The sequence below is a fragment of the Anguilla anguilla genome, chromosome 5, assembly GCF_013347855.1.
Source record: "Anguilla anguilla isolate fAngAng1 chromosome 5, fAngAng1.pri, whole genome shotgun sequence".
Classification (NCBI taxonomy): Eukaryota; Metazoa; Chordata; class Actinopteri; order Anguilliformes; family Anguillidae; genus Anguilla; species Anguilla anguilla.
In genome coordinates this window covers 22975503-22982351 of record NC_049205.1, presented here as the reverse complement: position 1 = coordinate 22982351, position 6849 = coordinate 22975503, and the positions used below count along the sequence as shown (strand labels likewise).

The window sequence follows — 6849 nt, the reverse complement described above, 5'->3', positions numbered from 1 at the left end:
ATTGCTTTGGAATACAGCTTGTTTAATTTGAGCTAAGATAGACAATATTGTTGCATGTAATTTGGTACAAATTTGATATCAATACTTTTAATGGCAGGCCTAGATTTGAATGAATGACTTACAGACAGTGCTTTGTATGTGTGAGTAATTTTTTTGTACATTGAAAACGTGTTTTTCATCAGAAGTACTAAACCTGACTACTTTCATTTACATATTATGGTATCCAAAATATCATGGTGCCCTGAAATGAGGGACTGTGTATAAAAAGTGCTGTAATTTCTACATTGTGAAACCAAAGTGTATAAAAATACTCCTGAATAAGTGCTGAGAATCTGAACATAAACCAATGTAGTGTGTGTGTGTGAGAGAGAGAAAGATATAGGGCTGGGGGTGGCTACTGATCACATCAAAAGAAGTGTTTGGTTTACCGCCTTCTAGTACATCAAAACTCAAGGTACAACAGATATCCTTTATAAAACAAGAAAAAGGCCAGTTTGCCTGTGGACCCCAGGAAGACTAGCTGTGCTTTAGGGCACAGCTAATGGGGATCCGAACTAATAAACAAATAAACCTCAAAGGAAAAGACAAGGCAAGGAATCACAAGGAAAAGATAAGGAATCGTAACAATCACAAACAAGAATGGGCACCAAAATACAGCAATGTCCATAAAACATAAACCATGCCAAATACAGGCATTTTTATAGTTATTTAAGGCCCAATAATTAGTTAATTGGCCATAGCGATTACAATGGCTGTGTCCCAACACGAAGGCAGCTGCCTCGCTGCCAGAATCCTTAGAAGGCAGCTCCCTCGGAAGGTAGTGTAACGGTAAAGGAACCTCAAATGTTAACGAATTTGGGATGCACTTTGAAGGAGGAATGACGTCACAGAGAGCACAAAAACCAAGAAGAGATCAGTGTTTACAGTTATGGCTTTAACTTTCCAACGGACAGACTCATTGCAAATAAAAACAAATTCTGTTGTTGTAGCCACAATTGTTCTGCTAACTACATGACTAGCCACTAGTTCAGCTACATTTTTGGTTTTAACCAGATTATCATGATTTCATTTAATTGCTGTATGTAAGCTAAGGTAACACTAGCTACATTGTTCTATTGGGAAGTAATGTGATTACTAGCAATTTAGCTGGCTAGTTCAGGGGAAACTGACTGAGGTTTAAAAACATTAAATATGTTATTCCAGTGTCTTAAATCATTAAAATGTACTTTTAGATGTGACTACAACAAATTATCGAGTTCACTATATTTTCCCATTTCCACCGCTGATTTTAGCCGCCATTAATTTAACAGAAGCGAGAAGTCTGAGCAAATCTCAAAGACCAATGGGATAGCCTTCCAGCTGAAGGATGCATCAGACATTGCCTTCAAATTTAACCAAAATAAAGCATCATAGAAGGACGCATTTTTTTGATTACTTTGGTTTGGGACATGCCTACGAAGGAAAAGTGTGAAAAATTGTGAAAATGGTGCCTTCAAATGCTGCCTTCTAAGGCAGCTGACTTCGTATTGGGACACAGCTAAGGTATAGGCTACCTGTCAAGATCATACCTGTGAGTATGATCGGTGCTTCCCCTTGGTGCACCAAACACCCCCAACCCCCCCACCCCCAGCTTTGAGCTCTGTGAGGAAGCAATAACAAGCAGCCGTGAAGCTATAGCTGCGAGACCAATGCCACCGCAGCTGGATCAAATACCTGGGGTACATTCCAACCACTTATTTTCTTACCTCCTTGCTTCCTTTCCTTGCCTATTTTCCTAAAATGGAAGGCCAAACGATCAAAAATACCTGAAATTGACATCTGGAATCACACGTTGTCAATGAGGACTGATTCCATTTGCTTATTTTATCTCCTTGCACAGATGGAAGAATTGAGGAAATGTGTATAAGGCAGTTGGATAGTCCTTGTTCTTTCAAGTGTCAGTTTGAACCCATGTCAATTACAGGATATGGGGAGAGGTGGATCCATAAGTCGATCGTTATATGTCACACGTTCTGAAAAAATATTTCTGCAAATGATGCCTTTGTGTTTTCCTTGCTCAAGAATTATTTGAAAGCCTCCTAGCTCCTTGAAGGAGCATTTAATTGGTTGGAATAGCCTTCAAAACGGTGCACCTCGATTGATTTCTTATCAGTCAAGGACCTTGGAGACAAAGGACAAATAAAACAAATGATTGGAATGCACCCTTGCTGACAACACGTGATTCCAGATGTAAATTTCACATATTTTTCACCTGTTTTGCCTTCCATACTAGGAATCGGATAAGGAGGTAAGAAAAGAAACAGTTGGAATACACCTCAGGCTTCCAGTAATCGCAACAATTACAAAAAACAAAACAAAAAACAGATGCCAAGGTGTAGCAATGTCCATAAAACAACTCTGAAAAAGATCCTCCTCAAGACCTGAAATCCAGACCTTTTTATAAGACTCAATGATTAGGTAAGTGGCTGCAGCCATAGCGATTATAATGAATGATACTTGTGAGTAGGGCTGGTGCTACGCCCTTGTGGACAGTACCCCAATTCCCTTCCTGGAGTCACTACTGTATATACAACGGTTTCAAAACATAGTATTACCGCACTTGCTTTTGCCTTTGGTCACTTCTATCGATAAAACAATGTGCAATAAAGCATTATTCATAGTAATCAGAAGTGGAAATGTTCCACTGTTGATGAAGAAATGGCTACAGACAATAATGCTGGTGTTTTATCATGAAGGCAGTTGTACTTTATGTAGGACTGCAGAATCTATGTAAAGAACAAAAACAAAATGTATTTTAGGAAGGGTAAAAGGGAATAACAGAAATGCGTTTGCATGGATCATTGTGCCATTCTTTTCAGGAACTGAGGGGTTGTGGCCTGTATTTTCAATCTGTGCATTCAGTTCTCTATATAGCACCAATTAGCTTCACTGAGATCTCATCAATTGCTTTGCAGTTTATGACCAGTGTGCCCAGCACTTTACTTGTTGTATTATTTTGATATTTACCTGGTTAAAGGCAAACTGCAGAGGCCAGGTTATTCATAGAGCTAATCCTGGTTTCTATGTGTCCTGAGACTGCTATATGGGCCTTTGCCCTATATATGTCTCCTGTCAAGCTGAGCAACGGGTCAAAAGGCAAAACTTATCATTTAAGGTTAGCAGATAACCAGTGTTATTCAGTGACTCGTGGACCTAAGATGCTAGAATGAGTGCTCAGAGCAGCTGTGGACATAACAAGGCAAAGCATTGATATGAAATACTTGTTTATTATTACTTAATTACTTTTTAATAAAAAAAATAACATTTTCGGTATTTTTTTGTTGTTGTATTAATTCTATTACAATGGACACTTGTGCTATTGGGCATATTGCAAAACAGAATCAAAGGTGACTATTTATAAAGTTCCATGTAATGTGTTTAAAGTTATTGGCTATATCTGGCCTCGTTCCTGTTCTGTGGCCTGGCATATAGAATGTATTCTTTACTTCTCATTTATCAGGTTAGTGTATGCTCTTATACGGAGAAATTTACAATGTTGTTCATTGTAGTAAGGTTTGTTGAACCAGTATGGATAGAAAAATTCTTGTAACCCTGTTACATAATTGGTACAAATCTTAACGGTAAAAACAAAACAATTCTGCCGTACCATATGTATATGGGGGTCATTTATTAATCTATAAAGTTCTTTTTAAATTTAACAATGTATCTATTACACCTTAACAGTGTCTGATTTTGTCTACACAGTCCGTTTTCATCTAGCATTCATGTTATGTAAGGCAGGAGCTTATGTAGGCACATTTCTGAAATACAGGTCCTGTGCCTTTAATTTGAGTTCGCAGTAATTTTCCATTGAGCCTCACAGCCTACGTGGCAGGAATACTTATACCTCAGAACAGTGCTTGGGGAGGGCCCTACTGGAGCCTGATCTAATTACAGTTGCTTAGAAACCAAGAATGGTATGCGGGAAAGCTGTTTTAAAAAAAGAAAAAAGAAAAAAGAAAACCTTGACGTACTGCCTAGATTTGACTCTATGGTCAAAACATTCAGACTTCACCACTTACACTTATGTCAGCAGCACTGCACTTTGTCTTTTATTGGTTTTTAAAAAACGTCTTACATGTTAAAAGATCATCACCTCAACAGGCATCATACAATAGCATCAAAATCTGAAAGTCAGCAGCACTGAAATGTTACCAGCCTCTGGTAAAGGCTGTTCCTACAAAAAATGTATGTTCACCATTGAAAATAATCCAAAGGACTGTGTATACAGGCCCGGGGTGCACAACTCTGGTCCTGGAGTGTCGGTCTGCATGCTGGTTTTGTTCCAAACAATTGCCTTAGTTTTAGTTTACTGACAAATCTAAAAACTCCTGCACTTGAGCGCCGTAAAATCTATTTGGTTGGATATACCTGCAGTCTGCGGCTGTAGCTAGTGTTATACATTGTCAGGTCAACATGATTGACTGAATTAAGTAATTTTGTCTCAAAATCCTAAAACAGATCGGCCCTTGTGCACCCCCTAGTCCAGGCCTATTCCAGTGGACCATGTGTATAGCACCTGCAACTAACTATTAAACTGTAGAGTATTTTGGCCTGCATTGTTTTTTCAACTGTTGAATAAAAAAGTTTTTTTTCAACTTTATTAAATCTGAACAAATTATATTTTCAAAAAGAACAGCATATATTTCAAGACAATATTGAATAGAATCTTCAAGTAGAAAAGGGAAACATCATCAAAAGAAAAAAATAAAATAAAAGAAATAAAGTAAAATGACAAAAAAAGATAAGAAAAGACATACTTCGTCTCAATTTCCATTAATTTCTCATAGCCTAATTTGGATGCTCAGGGGAGAAAGTAAATTAGAAAGTTCAAATTAGATACTTTCAAATTAATCTACAATACAAAGAGTAGTTAGGCTTCCTAAAATCATAGTTCTGCTTGTAATGTGGTGCAAATCGTTGTAACTGTCCTATAGCCTAGTTTTTTTTTTTTTTTTTTTTTTGAAAGTCGATCAGAAAATATCTTGGCCGCTTTCTACTGGCTCGTTGCTGTTGCTAGGCTGAGTCCATTATACCCTCCTCAGTCTTGCACAGGGCAACCGGAAGAGAAGCTACTAAGTCGCATCCTATTGGTCGGTTGTGGGGGTGGAGATAATAAAAAAATAGAAAAAGGAACTGCACGTTCTGGTTACGTGGGCGTCTGGGCGAAGAACGTCGAATGCCCTGATGCTACGAAGATAAATTAGATTTCACAGAATTTCAGTTAATAACTACGAAATGAACTAAATATCAGTGATTAAGCGCGGAATTCCATTGTTGAATGTAATTCTTATAAACATTGCTGCTGTTTAGACGGCGTATATAGTAATTTAACTTTTAACGAGGCAAGCCTGTTAAATTATAACCTCACAGTGTTATATTTGTCCTGTCGAATTCAGTGGAATTGTTCGGCTGATTTCGTTTCTTTTAAATGATTTGATGTCACATTCGTTCAGTTGTGTAGGGTAAATATCGAGTTAACATTATAAATGTAAATTTCCCTTCCCCAGTCAGACTGCAATGAGATACGGTGCTGTAGCACATATGTAGTCTACGCTACTATAGTGCCTACAGTAGGCCTACTGCTCCTGACTACAGCATCCGTCAGCATTCTGTTTTAAGTACTGTAGTGCTGCAGACTTATATTACTTGAAGTAATTCGCTATCATGTAGCCTTGAATCAGAGTGCTTTTTGCATGCTGTAAAAATTATATTATTTCTAGGTAAATTGTTGAGAATTGCTTGTTTGTGTGACTTGTCCTTTGGGTTTACGGTCTTAACTCATTATCGCAGAGATCTTTGTGCAAATTTTGAGTCTAAAAGTGTATCCCGGGAGAGGTCAGCGTTGAAAAGCGTTCGATTTTCAAAGCTGGTCAGCCCGAATTCCTTTCTCATTTTGACTGCGGATACATAATACACACGCGCAGCCACTGTAGTAAATTCAGAATGGGCAACATTTGTCTCGTATTGTTACATTTGGTTACATAGCCTATAATATTACTTATCCCATAGCTTCGAAATTGGAGACCAACTACTTTTTATTATTTAACGTTCTCATTTGTGTTTTTGTATGACTGTATACCCTTAGCCTATATGTCTTTTTTTTCTTTTTAATGGAACAGACAAAAGTGTAGATATCTCATTGAGTCTTTTAAATTTTGCAAACAGAGCTAAGGCCATTGTCGTTTGCACAATTTCCACCTACAAAGATGGAGATAGAGCTGTGGTTTCACTACCCAGAATGCTTGTCTGCTAGAGGAAGTTGTGCACGATTACATTAAAAAAGAAGGGCAGCCCATATTGAAGAGGATAACCGAGCGAGCTGAGGTAGGGAGAAGGACGAGTGTAACACACAGCTTCACAACACACCCACCACAGCCCAAGATGGCAGAAAAACGAAGACCGGGTAGGGGTGAGAACACGGACAAAACGTGCGAAATATTCGGGGAAAGCATCGCTGGGACGCACAGACGAAAGAAAGGATGAACATTTCAGCCGAGGTAGGGTAAGAAACACGAGAAATAACGGTGCTTTAGTCGCTTTGAGGGGATGAGCAGAGATGTGACAATATGGAGGCTAGAAAGAGGGTTCTAGTGTCGACTGTTAAAATGGCCATCGTGGGTTTTCAGCCAAGAGAAGGAAACCGGCTGTTTAGAAAAATATTTCGATGGGGTTTTCGTTTTCTGCGTCAGGAAAATGCGGGAAAATACGACGGCATTCCGGAAGCAAAACATTTGTTTATAGGGAAATCTTTACTATGAAAACTAAGGAGTTCTAGAACCTACGCATTTAACGTGCTTTGTCCTTGAG

At 38.4% G+C, this 6849-nt stretch overlaps 1 protein-coding gene across 4 annotated transcripts in view; it reads left to right on the top strand.

Annotated features, from left to right (window-relative positions):
• Positions 1 to 5202: 5202 nt before the first annotated feature.
• Positions 5203 to 6849, top strand: part of chd2 (chromodomain helicase DNA binding protein 2) — an 81953-nt gene continuing 80306 nt past the window's right edge. For 3 of the 4 annotated variants that reach the window (XM_035419556.1, XM_035419557.1, XM_035419558.1), the window contains exon 1: positions 5203 to 6539. The gene's annotated coding sequence lies outside the window, so the exon portion shown is untranslated. The remainder of the gene's footprint in view (positions 6540 to 6849) is intronic. The other variant, XM_035419555.1, reaches the window with a different exon arrangement.